At 29.2% G+C, this 20,851-nt stretch overlaps 2 pseudogenes; both read left to right on the plus strand.

Moving 5' to 3' along the window:
- Nucleotides 1–210: 210 nt before the first annotated feature.
- Nucleotides 211–3,237, plus strand: LOC132935973 (RING finger and transmembrane domain-containing protein 2-like; annotated as a pseudogene).
- A 2,966-nt stretch (nucleotides 3,238–6,203) lies between these two features.
- LOC132935044 (uncharacterized) lies at nucleotides 6,204–9,329 on the plus strand (annotated as a pseudogene).
- Nucleotides 9,330–20,851: the final 11,522 nt, after the last annotated feature.

Here is a 20,851-nt window from a genome sequence, read left to right on the forward strand (position 1 = left end):
GGTAAATAAATATGGACATAAAAAACTATAATATAATATACAGACATATTCACATATTCTTGTCTATTGCTTATAATTAAAATTAAATTGAATTTTAGCTGCCCCTAATAAATTTTGTAAATGCAACTTAATATAACTGGTATCAACCATTCTCTTATCAGTGGTATAGGAGCTAACTATGACGGAGCAATCTTCACAGACATACTGCAGCGTCTGATAATGGTAATCGTAAATAAGTTTGTCTGTATACACTATACACTGTCAAATGTCTTTACGTTCACAAATCGGAAACAGACAGTAGAGCGGCAGTGCCAGTTGCTAGTCGTCGCATGAGCCTTGCGGTTAATCTTATGATGCAAATTAGACTTAGAGTAGCTGAAGGTTCAGCCATGTTTCGAAGCCACCCCGATCCTGGGTCACTACATCTGCTTGGACCCAGTTCATCTGTACGTCTGAGTTTGCCTACCTGGTTGAATTTGAACACCAACAATGCTCACTTACCTCTATCTCCACCCAGTATAACAGAAACAGAAGACCAAAACTTCATAACTGCAGGTATAATATTGACTTATTAAGAATTATTATCTAAAAGTAGAATTTATCCTATCGAATTTTATAGGAGAAGTTAGACCGGTTGCAACAACTCCAGTATCACAAAGACTGCCTTTGACTACTCAAGGATCACTTACTGAACCAAACAATGATGTAGTAATAGATATGAATTTATCGAGCTCAGATTTACATGTAGAACAGCAGCCTCAAAGTCCAGGAGGATCGTCACTTAATGGATCTAATAATGATAACAATGAAAACCGTAAGTTATTTGGATTATACGTTAATTCTAATTATACCTTATTAATTTAATTTAAATTTTAAGTAATATACCTAAGTACATGATTAAAATATTTCCAGTAGACTTTCTTAAAATACTATTAAACTTAATAGTTAACATGATTACATGAATAATATTCCATTCAAAATTGTTTAGTTTAAACCCTAATTTTTCTGAAGAAAATTTAAATTTAATAATAACATCATTTTAGTACCCACTTATATTTAATTAACATTGAATTGTATTGTTTTCCAGAAAGCGAAGAAGATGTTCTTCAGCACAACCCAGAAATCGCTCAAATGCTGAGTGTAGCTCTTATATATATTCCATTCTTATTGATACTTTTATCAAAAGCTGTATTCGACCATATTCCAGGTAAATTAAACAGCTACTCTGTTGAACTGTTTGTGTAAGCATAACTAAAAAGATACATGGCCTGAAGGTTCGACTAATGAACGTGCTTGTATCTTGTATCTTGTGATTACAGCTATTCTGCTCTTTTTGGTACTTTTTTTTTCATTTCGTTACTTCAACAATATGGTAAAGCTTGAGGTGGCCAAAAAATCACAGCGCAGTATTAGCTTTTTGCTATTTGCTATTTGTCATATGGCCATGTCTATATTTCTATTCTACTTCTCCTATACCGACATGATCTTACACTTTGGGTAATTATAATTCATATAAAAATTAAATCTTAATTAGTAATTTATTATTAGGAAACTCAATGTCTATAGTAAAATTGATTTATTATGTTTATACTTCTAGGTTAATATTTATTCCTCCTTCTGCACAGTCCTTGACAATTATCAATCTATTATGGTCAATAGCAGCGGATGATTACATTTTAAAATTAATAACAATCATTTTTAAAATAATAGTTGCCATGATGCCAATAAAGGTTTTACCAACAATTAAACGAGTACGTACATTTTTATATTATTAGTCATAATAGGTAAATTATTACTATTTTAAATAAATAAATGTATTCTTATACTTTTGTTTAGGGAAAAGTTTACCTGTTCATTGAAGCTACATCTCAATTATATCGGTGTTATGTGCCGATCCAACCTTGGTTGTATTACATGTTAGAATCTTATCAAGGTCCGAAAAAGGTGATTGGAGTATTTTTATCTGCCGCTTACATGGTATCAAAAGGTACCAATTTAATGGGTTGTATGAAACTCTGGTGGACAGCCTTCTACAAATTGCTTCAGAATGTTGTAAGTTAATTAATATATTTATATCATTATTTTATGATTTTGGTGGCATTCTAAATAATTAATTATTATTTATACTGAAACCAAGCTCTTACAAATTATTATTAAGTGAATATACTCAAATTATAAATGTTTCGTTCAGTCTTGCAAACTCAGTACTCCAATTTTTAATGTTTTTATAGATATTATAGAACTACAAATTGAAGGAATATTAATACTTTTTATTTTTCTCTAGAGACTATCTAGACAATCTAGTCATTTCCTACTTTGCCTGTTGTATTTTATAGAGCGGTAAAAAGAAAATACATAATGATTCAAATATTTTTACGTTGCCCAACTAAATATTATTTTAAAAATATGTATAAAAAAATTAAATTTGTATTTCTTATTAATCAGTTATCATATTATTTTCTTTCATTTGATAAACTTAAATTATTTTCTATAATAAATATCAGAAAAATATAATGTTGTTTATTAAGAGGATGTCAGCACAATATTAGTTTTCTCTCTGTCACATTTGCAACATTGTTTAAATTAATTCACGTAAATTTGTTTTGTCTATGTTGAGCATGAACCAGACAGAGAAAACAAACATCCTCTTAAGTTAACTCACCTAAAAAAAAACCTTATTGCACATTTTAGGTATTGGGTACAGCACCGAGTAAAGAGCAGTTGACTATAGCTGGCAACAATTGTCCAATATGCCATGACGAGTATGGTACACCTGTTTTGTTGCAATGCCAACACATATTCTGCGAAGCTTGCGTGGCCCAATGGTTTGATCGTGAACAAACATGTCCACTATGTCGGGCAAAACTTGTTGATAACCCTGTGTGGCAAGATGGTTCTACGACTAATTTTATACAACTCTTTTAACATTTAAATATTTTACGTTGCCGAAATAAATATTATTTTAAAAATATGTATAAGAAAATTAAATTTGTATTTCTTATTAATCAGTTATCGTGTTATTTTCTTTCGTGTGATGAACTTAAATTATTTTCTATAGTAAATATCAGAAAAATATAATGTTGTTTATTAAGAGGATGTCAGCACAATATTAGTTTTCTCTCTGTCACATGTACAATATTGATTAAATTAATTCACATAATAATTTTTTGTCTATGTTCTTACTGTTGCAAAAACCATTATTGTTTGTGTTTTTCAAACTAGAAAAACTTTTTTCAAATAAATGATATCAAAAAAATAAAAACCAACGTTGCTCAGCCAAAGCTTTCTTTTTTATGTGGTGAAAATCTAGTTTCATAGTTTAGCCTTCTCGGTTCTTTCTCACGCAAAGCAGTTTTTTCTATATTGTACATTAAGTAAGACGGAGACAACACATGCTGGTGTTGCGTCCTCTTAAAACGCGTTGTGTTAATTTTGATCACAATAATATCATAACATCAGTAATTATCATACACTCATACACTCACTTAGAAATATTACTGACCGCCTTCACTCAGAATCGGTTTTTGTATACAATGATTATTGTGTTCAAATTTAACATATCTATTAAAGCGTTTTTGAATTTATTATCTAAAATTAATAATTTAAGTTAAATTTATAAGATATAAAAAGTCTATTGTAATATATACGTTTAACGTATGTATAGAATGCATCGTAACGTCATGTTATGCATAACTTCTATAGTATGTACCTACCTATTACAAAGTACATTGACTGAATGACCTAGAGCGGTTACTTACTTGCAGTGGCGGCTCGTGACCCGTGAGTGTTAAAAGTGGGTGTTGCACAATAGCATATAATATTATCTAAATGAATAAATTATTATTTAACTTAATAAACTAAACAACATGGTTTTAGTGTTTTAAATTAATATGTCATATTATGACATGATAAAATGGCCGTTGCACTCTGTCCGAACACAAACATTGCCGAGACTGTACGACGGATTTCGAACGCATACTATACACCATAGACCTATTTGAGAAGGCCCATTTTTCGTACCTAACATACGAACTTCGGCGAGTACATTGATGTTGGAAGTATTCCCGCCATAGTCCATATATTCATAGACTAATTATAGACATTATAGACACACACTAATTATATATCAGAAATGATAAATTTAGCTAGCGCAGGTCAAATACATTAGGAAGTTTTATCGATCGAAGCATTACATGCCAGAGCAAGAAGGAAATTAAATTATCATTACCTACCTAAAGGTACATCATTGCCGATTGATATCGACAATATTGAACCTTATAATTTGTATCAATTATCAGAGGTCAGTGTTGTGTTTCAAAACAATTACTGATGTTAAATATCAAAATACCATTAGTAGATCAACAAAATTTTAATTTGTATAGTATAATTCCGATGCCGATTAAAATTAAAAATGAATAGTTCGCGAACGTATAGAACGCGTCATATGATTAGATTGCGATAAGCCCTTCGAATGAATATTTTACGACCTTTACACCACAACAATTAAACACTTGTAAAAAAAATACTTAATTACTTTATCTGTTATGCCATACAACCAGTACATTCTAAAAATTATAACACTAACTGTAAAATGGCGTTATTCACAAAACCAAAGGAAAAAACGCAAATGTGTAAATATTTATATTTTGAGTTATATGGAAGTATATTTCATAAATTAGAGTTTAGGAACACGTGGATATATACAGTAGAAAAAGAAAATGTAGTATTAACGTGGGGAGTATACGAGAAAACTGAAACCATAGAACTATAATAGTAGGAACAGGATTATTGAGGAACAATGTAAAGGGTATGTGAGTTAAAATATATTACACCCGTTTACAACGGTTCAAAATTCAAAATTAATAGATATGATACCTTAAACGAAAATAATTATAGGGGAAAAAATTTAGAGCAGGATGCTACATTTATTATACCATTGTTTAAAAATATTGGGAATATTGAAAAACTACATGATTTGAATTCTATATCTAGCTCTTTGGATGACATAAATAAAGATATTGATTATTAAATAACAAAACAATCAGTACGTGAAGAACATAAAAATTATAATTATACATTGTAATCTTAATTATTTGTAGTAGGTATGATTAAAAAATATTGTATGGATACAACACTACCACCGGTACCATTACGCGATTACAATCTTGTACACTTTGACACCATCAGAGTAACTGATGTGTGAAGTTAAGTAAAATTATTATAAGAAATATTAATCATTGTATGAAATTATAATTGTAATAGACTTAGTCCTAGAATTAAGTTTTTATTTTTTTGTTAAATATAATTTCATTCTAGGGATGGAGGAATGTAATAATCCTAATTATTATTGTATTGAATAATACTGTTATATATTATATTATTATGTATATTATGTAGTAACTGACATTCAATGACTTTGTTCGAATACCATATATTAGGAAAGCGTGAATTTAGATTTTAGATCAAAGGTGAGGACTAGTAATAGAACAAGTCGGTCATCATCATAACAAGGTGACTCCGCTTAGCATAAATAGGAAAGCCATAGAAATAGTAAGGGGAGACGATTACCAGAGACGACGAGAGGACATATTTGTACATAAAAACTAAACGTTTGTTACATTTAATAAATACCCTTTTAGTATACGTAAATTTGTGTGTCTTATTATTATCTTTATACATCTAATTCAAATTCGAGTGTTAAAGCGGACACGTTACAAGACGCGTATATAGGTGAGTACAAAATGTAGTTAACCACAGAATAGAATAACTCACCAGGTACCTATTAAAATATATGATATTGTGATTAGTAATAATGGTAAATAGTGAACAGGGGAATAATATTAATTCGTCTTGTCCCGAAATATTTGTGTTTTTGTAAGATTTCAAGACGTCGACGATTATTGGAACACGAGCGATAGGTACCACACCTATGTGTGGGTGCTGTAAAAATATGTAGGAATCTAATATTTGTTAGAAATTGTCTACCTACGTGGTGGCCTGATTCAGTGTTCGGAACGATCACTGAAAAATTGAATTCGTTCACGTTCGGATTTTTTTCCAATGAACACGTTCACGTTTTTAGAAAATATGAATGCGTTAATTTAATTTTTTTTAATTAAATTGTTATGTATCGCTTAAGTATCTGTCAGCACCTTATCCGCCGCGCAGTTTTGCTGGTGGTCATTGGAAAAAAACGATGAAATATGTTTTCATTTCTAAGGAATATACAACCAAATTGCACGTACATCAGCTGTGACCACCAGCGCGAACTTTTTGATAAGCTGCTGACATACCTTGCTGGTTATTTATAATATTATCATAATCGTTTCGTTGTCGCAGTTAAAACTATTTACACCCGAAGCCGAGCCTTATTATTTTTACCTTCTGGTGAGAACTCGGGCCAAGATTATCAGGAGATGTTCATTTGTCTGCACCAGATCATTATGCTACAGCTTTAGAATGTTTGGATCTCCACAAGGGTCATAAGTTTTTAAACATTCGTTTTAGAATAGGGTATTTTAGTACTCTAGCCGGCCTTTTATTGGGTAAGCCTTATCTCAATATTTATTCATTGTACTCCCAATTCATTTATACTCTTTAAAGTTTAAATTGATTGTTAAAATATATTTTTTTTTTTTATATAGGTTTTAATGGAGTTACCAGGGCATTGAAATTCATAGTTCTTTGATAGATATTGCGTATCAAAAGTTAGAAGTATTTAAAGAAACTTCTGCAGAAATTGACTATTTTGAATTTTGTGAACCAGTATTCATCAAAGGTATAATATACTTTATCAATATTAATTTAATAAGTAAGTACTCATAAATAATTAGAACCCTGTGAAAAAGGTCTGAATAATGTTTAAAAAATAGGTTATAACTTATAAGTCTCTTGAAGACAATATTATTTTACATTCACTTTACAAAATCCATTTTAAAAATTAACTTAAAATAAATTTAAACAGCCTGGGAAGTTGTTCTGCTGTATAATAGTAGGTAGTTGTAATGTCTTCCTTTTTGTTTAACAATGTAATGAATATGTTAAGTTTGAATTCAATGATAATTTATTGTATCCGTCAGTTACTATTTTTAAGGATATTTTCTTCAATCTGTATTTTGATATTATATTGTACTACTCCTTTCTACGAAACAATGCAACTCAGTTCTGCTTATAAATGATGGTTTTTTGCTGTCTCAAACACGCTATACAAAATAACAAGTAGGGAAAGCAAGCTTTATCACTGAATACAACTATTTTATCAGCAATCAGAGTTGGCAGACAACAGTTTTGATAATTTTAAAATAAATAATTGGCGGGTAAACTAAAAAATGGAATATTATATTATTTTACATATTATACACGGTAAAGAAGATAACTTATCTTTTATACCATTTAGTAACATCAAAATTAAAAATTATATTTCTAAACAATGTACCTAATGTCACGAGGGAAGGATGATAATGTATATTGTATACAATATATATTGATATATTATTAACAAAACAAAATTAAAAATCAGTATGCATATTTTATTGATTAATTGAATAATTATAAATATGTCTACAATATACAATGGAAACGTGTGTGCTTGTAATAGCTGCCCAAATGTTTTGGGTATAGTTTTTTTTAGATTTCCTAAGAATTCTGAGCAGTGAGTTGTAAAGTATCTACACAATTATTATACATAAAAAAAAGTTAGTTAGTTTGAACACAATAGTAATTGCTTAGATGTAAACAATGGTATGCTTAAAATAAATGTATCAGGGAAAAGATACCTTACAACCAACGCTATTCCTACTTGTTATTTAAATAGTTCTAACAATGTCAATATATCAACATTATTTTTCTATTAGTCATATAATAGGTTGAACTTATTTATGACAAAACATACCTTAATTCATAACCTATATTACATATTAATTATTATTAGTTATAATAATATATCATATATTATTATTATTAAGTTATATGTCAATATTGATGTACCATAGTAGCTTAAAATTATTCTTAATATTATTAAAATGTCATTGTATATGTAGGTAATGCCTGTGATCTAACATCAGTGGGTTACTACGATAGAGTCTACAGTACCAAGAGCTGAAGTACCACCAGCAGAATCTTCATTTATGATGGCTCTCATTAAAGTACTGTTTCATTCTACAGTTAATCTTTAATGAAAAAATCAAATAAACTTTTATTATTTGTATTTAGATTGGTGGTGTATTGGTTATGCCATTGAAAGAGGCCCTTCTGAAAGTAACGAGGGAAGGTGAACTGTCGTGGAAAACAATTCAAGTCGTTCAAGTATCGATACCACATCTTGTTGTGTCAGAAAAATGTAGCAGTATGGAAGTTTTAAAGTTTCGTAAGTTAATATATTGTACAGTGAAAATAAATAAATTTTAAATTTTTGTATGTTTTTCAGCTACTGTTCAACCATTGAGTTTAAAAGAGTTATGCAGATCAAACATTCGTGCAACCATACGAGATTGTTTGAATGAAAGTCATCTTGGCTTGCAAATGTGCGTTAAGTGTAAACCAAATATAAGTTTTGATGAAAAATTGTTAAACGAGGCTTGCCGTGGATTGGTGAGCTTATTTAGCGTTGTATATGTGATTTAAAAAAAAATACAAGTGGGCAGTGTGATAAGAGTTTACTTAAAAAACTGCATCAGATACCAAAAAAAAGCATCAGAAGCTGGGTGTTCTTCTGAACAAAATAAAACATTGCCAGAAAAACCAGAAAATACAAAAAGAATGAGAATGAATACATTATCTTCTACAGTCAATAATCTCTCCAATAACGAATCTACCCATCTTGAGTTTTTGGAGTGTATGTTAAATGACTCACCCGAGTCATCCGATTTTAATGATGAAGAAAATGATCATAATGGTGAAGATTTGGTTGATGGTGAAATTGACTATGACAGCAATACAGTTGATGAAGTCACTTACCGCTTTAAATACCGCTTTCTGAGCAATCGTAAAGAAAATGACATGAGTAAACTTCTTGAAAATTAATCTGTTACCAGTACCAGCTCGTGGAACGATTTTCTTATTTTGTTGCAATTCAAAAACGAATAACCGTAGATACTAAAATTTACACCAATAATTTACACAAAAATTTACAAATTATTTTGTAGTTAGAAATTTATAAAATGTTCAATTTCTTTAGGTAAGAAATAAAATATATAAGTCAATAAAGTTAGTAAAAAATGCTAAATAAAAATTTCATTTTTCAATTCGATGATAGCACCCATATGAATTAAATTTTTTGCTTAGAAAGTAATGTTTTAGAAAATTCAGAAAAATATTCAGTTGGTATTTAATTCCGCACCTTGATTATAAATAATAATTGCGTACAATGCATTTATGTCGAGGGAGATGGATTATCATCTGAACAGAAATTTAAAATCTTAAACGCCTAAATAATATAAACAATTTTTCACACCTACGCGTGATGATACGAAAATACAAAATATTTATAATTTATGTTTAAACCGATTTTATGATTAATAAATATATTAATTTTTTAGTATTAATTATAACAAATAATTTGTAAGTAATGGCCCCATAATATAATATCGTTATAAAAAAATGCGAGATTGAATTTGATAAATAAAGAGGACGTCAGTGCAATATTTTTTTTCTCTCTCAAACCCACACGCAACAGACAAATTTCTATCGCCTAAAATTGTTTTATTATGATTTTTAATTAAAATCACCTATTAGAAAAATTGTAGAGGATAATAAATTTGAGAATATGACATATCGGTTTTATATTTTATTATAATTTTACTTTGTAATCGACTTGTTGTGTGTGGGCCAGAGAAAGAAAACAAACAGTGCGCTGACATCCTATTAATAGCGTTATTAAACAATAATTAGTGAAAACCTTATTTTTTTAAAACAAAAAAGTAAAATGTTTAAACGCATTTAATCTCGGCTATAAATATTTAATTTTGTCAAAATTTGAACTTCAAATGTCTATAAAAAAATTTCATTATAATATTAAACTATTAGTAGGTAGTTACAAGTAGCTGTGCATTACTGCTGTGTCGTTTTAATGTATGTGTTCTGAAATTTGAAATCAATGATTTAATTATACAAATTTTATTGTATACGAAAAACGGTTCTGAGCAAAGACTAACTAAGACCACTCAGTATATTTTATGATACCTATATTTATATTGTTATTAATAGATTATTAATTTATTTTACTATTAGTTGAATTAATTTTTGCCAAAAAAAATGTAGTTATACCTATTTGAAAAGGTCATTGTAATAAAATAATAGAACAATTTACTCAGGGTTGGGCACTTTTCAATTACAGTAATTCAATTACATAGGTAATTTGTAATTGATAATTAATCAACTGCTAAATTAAAATATTTTAAACACATATATTTTATTCACTGACTTTCCTCCGAATATTTGGGCATCAGCTTCCGCAACATTAACTCGGACAACTAATGCCTGTGAATCTTTCCACAATCATTTTAATAAAAGTTTTTATACACCTCATCCTCATATTTATAATTTTATGGATAAAATATTAGAGTTACAATCTGAAATTTATATAAAAATGAATAGTATAAATGAACCTTATAAATTTCAAAACACCAAATCAAAAAAAAAATTTCAAAAAATGGAAAAATTGTTCAACAATACAATGAAAATACCATTACGAGGGCTGAATATGTGAAGATGATGTCTCATTACTATACAGATAACTTATATCTTTATTTTTTACTATTAACATTTTTAACCTAACAAAAAATATTTAAACAACTATAATTAATACCATAATATAAAAAAAAATTAATTTTCCAATGTTTATGTGAATTATGAAAATGTGACGATGATGTCTCATTACCATGCAGATAGCTTGTAACTTTATTTTTTACTATTAACATTTTTAACCTAACAAAAAATATTTAAACAACTATAATTAATACCGTAATATTTAAAAAACAAAAAATACATTTTTCTATTTTTATTAATTCCTATTTATTTTTTATTTTTTTTTAATTTATTCATTTCAAGTAAGCCAAAAAAAAACATTTTTGGAGGACAGTGATAGTCACCTCCTTGTGGTGTATTTTGGAATGTTTATTAGTTAGTAGATACATCGAGGATCCAAAGGAACAACACTGACCCATTAGTGGCTCTTGAATAATGAAAATTATTATTTAATTTTTTTTTTCCAGAGACGTTAGACATTTAAGGTCATGGCACCACTTTCTTTTTAAACCGCGGTTAGGATTTCCTGGGAGTGTAAGGATGGAAAAATCTTCTATGAGAGGGTTTATTTAATCGACAATCGTTGTAGTATCGTCATTATCTTAATTACGCCCAATTATATCGATATACCTATATAATATATTATAATTCTATTATTAGTTGATATCATAAAAGTCCAATACTTCATAAAACAACATAATATAGCAATGATAAAGTAGATATAGATGGACATATATATCCACCTATTGCTGTTGCCCGTTAAATGTACCAATTCAAACTTTGTTCAATTCGTTATTGAATATTCGGTGTATGGTGTTCAAAATTTATCTTAACTTTTCTGTTGAAAATTTTGAAAATTCTTTCACCAATACAAAGCCACATTCTTTGTGAGTGTCATAGTTTAATTTAAAAAGGGAAATTATCAGCCCCGGTAGGTGCTCAAACAGGAGTTTTGAGATTTACGATAGATACCATGGTTACTATGGGTTATATATATATAGATAAAAATAATTATATAGACGTTGTTTTTCAACAGCTGAAGTAACAATATATCAGTAGCATTGTATTATTTGTTTATCCAACAAAACGCTTTTTGGCATTTTCTTTTGTTGTTAAAGGTAGACAAACTTATGAGGAACCTTGTATCACATTTTCAAATCTTAGATTAAAAAGAAAAATTTTTATGAATTTCTAACTCAAAATAATTTTTACATTGTCGTGTTTTTTACAATGTTTGTCTATACAATTATTTTTATCTATATATATATATAACCCATATTTATAATTTTTAGGGGCACTATAATATTTATCTAGATAAGCCCATTTTTTATCTAAGCTAAACATTAGATAAATCGTAACATAATTATCTAGATACTTCAATAGATAATTTATTTCAAAAAATCTTATCTATAGATAATTTATCTAGATAACTCCCAACACTGCACGTAGGTACGTGTACAATATGTATATAAATTCACCGTCAACGAATTTATTTGGAACCTCATTCCTCAATAGTACATCGTGTACGTGTTATATCAATTTTTAGATTCTGAGCGGAGCGAGGCAGCTAGTGGATTTACAATGGTGTATATTTTCAATATTTTTATCGTGTACACAAAATTTCTAAAAGTAGGAGTGCTTCGATTTTGACATAATATTATTATAGTATCTTTTCTTTCAGCGAATTGGATCAATATGGTACTTTAGAGAGGTCATTTTCTCAATAGTTGTTTAATGCCACGGGAAAAACTACCGATAAATTACGAAAAACCGCTACAAATGAGATTTTAATTTCTAACGCTTCGTTTATCGCCATAGAAACGAATAAAAAATAATAATATTATTATATTAATCAAATTTATAGGCTATAATAAATAATAACAATGTAAAATATCCAGACTGCCAAACCGTCTCCGCTCAGAATCGTTTTTCATATACAACGATATTTTATCATTGAATTCGAGTTTAATACAATCCATTATACACTGACCCAGTTGTGACCTACTGTACAGCAGAGTGACATCCACTTACCCGCTTTTTTTAAATCATCACTATAGTAGCTGTCCCGCCCGACGAAGCCTGTTATAAAAAAAAAAAAATTAAGACATAGTGATATAATATTATATGTATACTATATAGGTACTTGGACCATTTTTACAAACTATAAATGCTGATAAATTAATATAAAATATTAAATAATGTTCAAATCATCATGTCCCCTATATCTCCGAATCCCAGTTCCATCTCCATGATCCTTTTATCCTTAGTACTGAAAGTTAAATAATTCGGAAACAACTAAATCAAATTTTGAATTAGGTATAGTAAAATTTTCGGAAAAATTATCCTCTAAATAATTTACAATAGAAAAGAGGGTTCTCATTTGAAATATAGCCTAGAAGTTGTATCTCCAGAGGACACTCCTTAAGGCGCCCGGTGCTGATGCCATTTTGTCCTCAAAAATACACTCTGCGGGAATAATGATAACGTCTTGTAGAACCAACCAAATTTCATAATTTTTTTTTAATTGTTAGAGGGAAATATTCTACAGCTCGCATCGATCTCTGTTTTTCAATATTTTATTCTCAAACTTTATATTATGTCTAAGAAAATACAAGATAAAAAGCATTTTTTTAAAAAATTTTTAATACGATTATTTGAAATAAAATACAAAATCAGAGATCGATTCGGGCTGTAGGAAGTCTTCTTCTTTCAGATAAGAAAAAAGTCATCAAAAACTGACATTTCTACAAAGCTTGAGAGTTATTCCCGTAAAGTAATTTTTTTCGATATAATACACCCTATCAACCCCCCCCCCCCCCTAAATAGATATTGGGTAGTAGATTAGTGGAAAAGTCTTATAATTGAGGTGGCATTTCGTAATTTACATTGAAGCATATAATATAGGACACAGGTGCAGTACAAAAATGTAATAATCTATTTTTGTTATTGACTGTGATAATTGTAAATTGAATAAAATTAATTATATTTTGCAAACCAAATAGTAAAATAAACTAAGAATACAATTTATTTTCAACTATTAATGCATTTTGAATTGTTTATTGCAGAAACCAAGTAAACGGCATGTGATTGTATTGGTATTGTATAATTTACGTGTTGTTTCGGACATTTTATCAAGAAGATTATATTAAATGAACAATATTAAGCTGAGACAGGTAAAGCCACGTCTTCACTATAATAAGACTCGTATTATAGGTAAGTCGTTTTATCTGGGTAAATATTCTTTGAAACTTAATAAATATTTTCGCAATAATTTAGTCAATAAGACTCGTATTATAGGTAAGTCGTTTTATCTTGGTAAATATTCTTTGAAACTTAATAAATATTTTCGCAATAATTTAGTCAATAAGTCATTATACACTTGATAAAATTTGAATTTCGTTAAAACCTCTACTTTCAAACATTCTGCGAATGACTGTACAATCGAACAGTTTGAACGAGATTACGATTACAACAGCGGTCTGTACGTAGGTAACTTTACGTTTGACACTGTATTTAAGTTTCTGACCGAAAATACAACTTAATACTTAAACTAAAGCACTTCAGCTTATGTATACATTATTCATATTTACGGTGGATAATATATTTCATACATTACCACGTTCGTATCATTATGAGTAAGGTTTACAGGCTGCCGGCCGTATGAGCAAGGATTACATTTTTTTAACAACTCGAAGAAACGCAGACGCAATCAAACAACTTAGGTCCAAAACAATACCAAAAAATACGACGCGATTGAGCACAGAAATATATAAATTCATCGAAGCAAATCATAATATTATTATATTATATCAATAAAAAGATATTGTTCGAAAAAGTCAAATTTCGTAAACTTAAATATTTTATCGTTGGTTCCGGATAGAGCCATCTGGATAACAATCAGGGTTGGGCAATATATTCGATACAATTATATGAAGTTTCGAGTATCTTGTATCACGATACATTTTTATTCGATGCATCGAGAATTTCAAAAAATAATTTTATCTATTCAAATTTACCATACTTTTGTGATTTATAAAATATAAGATTACAGATAATTTGATAATACCATTAAAAAATGTGAAACGATAATTATTAACGTGAACCGCGAGAATAATTTACATCTATAAATTAATACAACTAATTATTGTATTTAGTTCATACGGGTTTTGGACGTGTTTCATACATATTTTCTCCGCTCGTCGTTCATAATTTAGTTAAGTTATAATATCATGTTATTGTAAAAGTTTATATTACTATGATACTCGATGATAGTTTCAATGATAACTCAATGACAGTCGGTCAGTGTCGGTTGCTGTCGTTATCGAACCGGGGAACGATCCGAAAAAAATGTCAACGATCGAACAAAGGCCGTTTGGCTGTCAGATTTTGTACCAGGGGAATATGCGGTGGTAGCTCACCGTCGACCGTACCTTGATGGCAGACACAATATTGTTTGTATTATTATTATTATAATTTTGTCAAACGACTGAAATATTATATTCATTAATCATTAAATTTATCACATATTTCTTTTTGTATGTTCACTTAATAGAGCAAAATAAAAAGGTGGGTAAGTGCATCATATTAACTTATAATCATATTAACATTAAATATATAAATGTAAGCCTTTCACATTTTGTTTAGTTATTATTAAAATAAAATAATTTACAAACATTCATCGAATGATAGTCAGCGGAATCAAAATAAAAAAAGTTCGGAGAAGTTGACGTGTGGTGCAATCAAAGATAAAAAGGTAATTTCGGCGCGATTTATATACGCTCTGGGGGGTAGCCGTGTAGGTTACCCATGCGACGACCAAGCAGCCGACAGCTGCTAAACGCGTGCGCGAGAAAAGGTCATCGCAGGGACAACGCCGAATACAACAATGCTATTGTTATAATATTATTATTATTTGACTACTGTGAAATGTAATTGGGATAAATATTCGTGTCATTATTATACACAATATTATACCAACACTTCAGTGGCATGACAAAGGACTTTATTTGAGGCACGTGCCTCAGTTTAAAGGGTGGTGGGTGTCCTGGAGACTAGAGGCATTTCACATATTAAAATAATTTATTAAGTGTGTACTAAGACTAAGCCAATCTTTTTCAGTTACCATTTACGTAAATGCGTAATTACTTATATAACTATTTATAATTTATTACTTATATAAATTATTGTGCTTCATAAGTTAATGAAGTTCACCATGCTATATATATGTCGTAAAAGCAGTAGAAATAAAGGCTTATAGGTAGGTATAGAAAAAGTCAATACGCAGTATATTATACTAACAATACGCAGGAATATATCTAACTACAGTATATAAACACTTCTATTGATCAAGTAGATATTTAATTGAAAATTTAAAGTACCCATCTACATTCTAAAAACAAATCTAATCAAAAGACAAAACTGATTTTGTCAAAAACTGGTTTTTCGTATAGAAATTACTGTTGTACATATTTGTTTTTATTTTTCCAATGCTTTTGAAGCTACATACTGAACATTTTCTATTTTGACTTTTTAAAATATATTTTTCCAGTCCATTATATCCTTTATTGGCTTGTTGTATCCTTGATGAAACCTTTGTCTTGCCATGGGTTGTATTGTAGTCTTGTATTGTTAGTATAATATACTGCGTATTGACTTTTTCTATACCTATAAGCCTTTATTCCTACTGCTTTTATTTAATTTGTTTTTTTTCATTCATTTGACCGTTACATTTTTTTCAATTCCCTTTTTACCTAGATTATTAAACAGATTATTCCAAACTATATAACACAAAATATAGGTATTTAATTTATCATGAAAAATAATAAAATAAACTTTTCATTAGTTAGGTTTTAATTGGGTACATGGGGGTGATATGGGAGATGGATCCCCAATGGCCTTTTTTTAGTGCTAAATTTCCACATATATGTATCTACGTGTGCTAAGCTAATCTCGTTTGATCCTCCTTGTATTGTCCATACCTGTACGTACGCTATGTACCTACTGTTATTAACTTACACACCTGTACAAGGTGCCTAGGCAGGTCCCACACGATTACAAGAGACAGGACCGTATACTCTTAAACATTTTAAACAATCGTTTTTCAATCGTGGTTCTATCAGCAGTGTTGAGCCCAGATAAATAGTTTGTCATCTAGATAAAGATAAAGATAATAGACCAAAAATCTATCTAGATAAAGATAAAAATAAGCCCTACTAAAATTATCTATTTATTAGATAAAAGATAATCAGAATTTATCTAGATAAAAAGCAGATAAATTTTTAAAAACAATATTTTTAAATTTAAATTGTTTAAGATTAATAACTAATAAGATGCATCAATCTTATCATGTAAAGAACATTTTGAATTTGTTTAAGGTACACTTTTTAACAAATTACTATATTACTTTTTATAGTTTTTTATTTGAGTTGTAACCATTCATTGCTCAAAGCAATAACAATACAATTAATATAATATAATGATAAAATAATAATAAATAAATAAATAATTTGGGGATACATTTATTTGATTAGCTTCTGTTGGTAAAACTTCATCTTCCACTTCTGAGTCAGGATCGTCAATAGCTTTTTCCACACACAATGTTGAATTATTTTTTGTTTTTTTTGAAACATTGTTGTCTGTTGAAGACGTAGCCACCAAAAAACGTTTCATATTTATATTTTATGAAATGACCAATACAAAAAATATAAATGATCAGCTATTATTTTATATTTCACACTTCGCCGCAATAACTAACTGATAATTAAAAACAAACTACACTAAATGTCCCGCTTGGACTGCTTGGAGCAGCATGTGTTGTACACTTGAACCCATGTAATGTTACGTAATCCAGGGATTTATTTTCAATGAAAAAATTATTTTTAGTCATTTATAATTTCTAGGGAGTTTAGACTTTCCACGTTTCGACCTGACATCATTTAATTTATTTTAATTACCCACATATCTGCTAGCATTTGGAATTTCGTGGTTCGAACTACGAATGTGTCTTTATAGTATAGACTATTGACTATAGAGTAATAAATAATATACCATAGACCATATTCCTATAAACTATTAACTAGTGGACAGCGCGTAGAGAGAGGTCAGGGGTACGACATAGGTACAGTGAGCGAGAAAAGAATCAAAGTAGTAATATATATGTATACAGCGGGCTTGGTGCGGGCTCCTTCACTAGGTACTTTATATTGTTATTTCTTTCTCAGTTATATGGTTATGTAAGTACTTAAATGATCATCTAGTAATAATAATAATAATAATTAATTAACAGAAATTGTTATCGTCCGATCGTCGTCGATCATTAACGCGACGACACAAACTAAAATAGTAAATATTACCAGAAACCTAAATATAGGTAATAATAAAAATAACGAAAATAATTTCTAAAACATAAAAAAACATATCTAGATAAATTACAGTAGATGACTGGAGTTTTCATCAAAGATAGATAGATAGATAACATTTAGATTTTTATCTAGATAAGATAATAGATAATTAATATATTTATCTAGATAATTATCTAGATAAATTTATCTAGATAAGTCTCAACACTGTCTATCAGTAAGGTTATAGTCACGATATGTGTGCTAGGCGTCCACAAAGTAGGTACCCGAGTGGTGTTAGACAAGCTTTAATCTAAATCAAACGGGATCCAATAAATAATAATTACGTACTTAAAATTATTTTAATGACTTAATTGTAATTCTAATTATTCTTTTTAATCGTTGAAATTGTTTATAGTTGCTTGCTAAGGAACGTCTGTGAAGTTGGCCCCCCGACTTCACTCTATCCTCTCCAAGGGAATCGGACATTTCGGCATGGCCATTTCGGCACGGCTCTTTCGGCGCGAAGACAAATCGGCGCTGGGCATTTCGGCGCGGCTAACCTAACTATACCTAGTCTTAAATGTTTTCGTAATATTTTTTTTTAAAAATAAAATTATGAAAAATAACCGTAATCGTCAATAGTACAATCCAGTCAAATATAGCTGTTATTGTGTAACGTAAAAATCGATTAAATAGGTAAGATAAAGGTAGGTACCAGCAGTTAAGATAAAGCGATGAATCGACCGTCTGACCGTAGACGTGTAGAGTATTAACTGTAGTTTGTAAGTCAGTCATAGTCGAATAGTCGATCAGTAATATTCAGTTATAAAAATTTCTTATTAAGACGTGAAATTTTACCGAAAGACGGTTTCATGTATGTCTTCGATAAATTTAATTTTAATAATACAATGCGATTTTGGAGGTGTCGCAATAAAGAATTGTATATTAATACCTGCAGCGCCGAAATTTCCTCGCGCCGAAATGCCCAGCGCCGATTTGTCTTCGCGCCGAAAGAGCCGTGCCGAAACGGCCGTGCCAAAATGGCCATGCCGAAATGTCCTAGATCCATATGAAGTTTTATTTTGAACCATTATTTAATATTGAATAAAAAAAAAACGTAACCTGACACTTGGGAGTTGAGATAGGTAAGATAATACCTATACTAATAATTATTGTTTTCATATTTGCTAAGATTGCGTGTTACAATATTAATTTGTCGATGATTTAACTTGGGTTCTAACTTTTAATTATTATTTTTTTACATATTATAAATAAAAAAAAATACATTCGTAGCATATGTATAGGTATACTTTTTAATACATAATATAAAGTTAATAAATACCTTTTTCTTCTAGTATAAAAAGAATTAAATATCAGCTGCTTGTTCTATATATAAAAACAATTAAAATATAACCTTCTGCAGGTAAATAAAAGAAAAATCTGCTTCTTCTATGCATAAAAAAAAATTACATCATATTTTCTTAATTTTAATAATTAATTATTAAGGAAAATATAGAAAGAATTAATCACTCAAAACGTGTGGCTTGATTTTACATTTCTTAATTCTTTTTATTTTTTTTGTTAAGTCATTATGTACTTCCCAAATATTGACTTTCGTTATATATGCAACATAATGGTAATGAGCATAATGCACAGCACCAACTAACAAATATCTAAAAAATAATATTCAATAAATAAGTTAATACTTAAAGAAAATGGACTGTAAAAGAAATTTTTTTAACATGATTTTTCGTAAAAAATATACAAACTAACATTATATAGTCACATAATTATTTAAAGTTATATTATGTTGTCATATTTTTATTCATATATTTAAAATCCTTTGGTTTCAGTAAAAAAATCTGTAGTATAAAGGCTGAATTCCAATCATATTTGTTGTTATTCAAGATTAGATATCTGTTAATTTTACATACCTTTTTCCCTGGGCCATTATTTCTACCGGTAATTTTTCCAGACTCATAATTTTTTTTTCAAAGTACATCTCAACATCAATGAATAAATATTGTCCCAGATATTTTGATGATGATGCATTGCAAACACAACACTGGGTGTATTGAACATATTGGGGACTTAAATAGTTATTCATATCTTTCTGTAGTAAATCCACTCCATTTGATAATTTTATTATAATACTTGGAGATGCTAAGTCATTATAAGTGCATCCTTTGTCACATGTTATTTTTTCAATTGCTGATGGTATATCACTCAAAAATTTCGTTACAATGTGTAGCACATTACATCTCACATCGATTACAAAAATGCTTGTAGTTACATTCATATAGTACCGTATTCGGAAATATGTTTTAAATAATATAATCAATAGTTTTTTCATAGTAAATCAAGTGAACCGGTATTGTAGTAACGTAGAAATACAGTAGATAAATATAAAAACTGTCGATAGTTATATTAAAATAGTAAAGTTAGAGTAATCAAATTACGCTATTACCTTCCTCCAGGTTTTCGAAGGGCTCTGGAGATCGTGTATTTCGAGAATTAGATCAAATACAACGTAAATACAACGATAAATTTGTTATTACGCATAATTTGGCATTACTTTCAATACTCTAAAGATGCGTAATAACAAATTTATCTGCCTTCATGGGTTTCACTTCGAATTTTAAAACTTGCGTTTTAAGTTATTTAAAATCGTTTTCAATTGCTGCTGACGATGCTACATTATATGGTATGTTGAAAACAGAACACATTACATTTGTCCATATTGGAAAATGTTTGCATATTCTTATAAC

The sequence above is a fragment of the Metopolophium dirhodum genome, chromosome 1, assembly GCF_019925205.1.
Source record: "Metopolophium dirhodum isolate CAU chromosome 1, ASM1992520v1, whole genome shotgun sequence".
NCBI lineage: Eukaryota > Metazoa > Arthropoda > Insecta > Hemiptera > Aphididae > Metopolophium > Metopolophium dirhodum.